Raw genomic sequence first — 580 nt, forward strand, 5'->3', positions numbered from 1 at the left:
AAACATATGTGGGGGGAGTGTGCGGGTTTCGTGGGCAAAAAACAATCGAGAGGGAGGCTGAGCGCAGGCACAGCAGCCGTACAGTGTCGCACACGCGGACTGCGGCCCGGAACGGCCCATGGGGGCGCGCGCGGCAGCACCCCGCGCGCCGTACCGCGCGCCCAAAGCACGGATGGGAGGGCCACTGCGCCCTCGCCCCGCCCGCGGCCGCTGCCCCCCGCGGGCCCCACCTGCACCCCCAGCTTGTGGGTCAGCTTGTATTTGTCGGCCTGGATCATGCTCGTCTCCCCGTGCTCGTCGATGCGCAGCCAGTTGCGCACGTGGGACACGGTGCTCCCCTTCTTCTTGGGCGCCTTGGCACCAGCCACGCGGGCCCCGCCGCCGGCGGCGCCGCCGCCGCCGCTGCTGCCCTTGCGGCCACCATTGTGAGGGGGCGCTGTCAGGATGTGGGGCAGCGGCGCGGCGCCCTCCTCGGCGGCGATCGCCGCGGCGTCAGAGGCGGACAGCAGCGGCACCTGGGAGCCGTACGCGGCGCGGCCGCCGCCGCCGGCCGCATAAGACGCGAGCGGGTGGTGGAGGT

This window comes from Monoraphidium neglectum (assembly GCF_000611645.1).
Source record: "Monoraphidium neglectum strain SAG 48.87 unplaced genomic scaffold scaffold00956, whole genome shotgun sequence".
NCBI classification, from domain to species: domain Eukaryota; kingdom Viridiplantae; phylum Chlorophyta; class Chlorophyceae; order Sphaeropleales; family Selenastraceae; genus Monoraphidium; species Monoraphidium neglectum.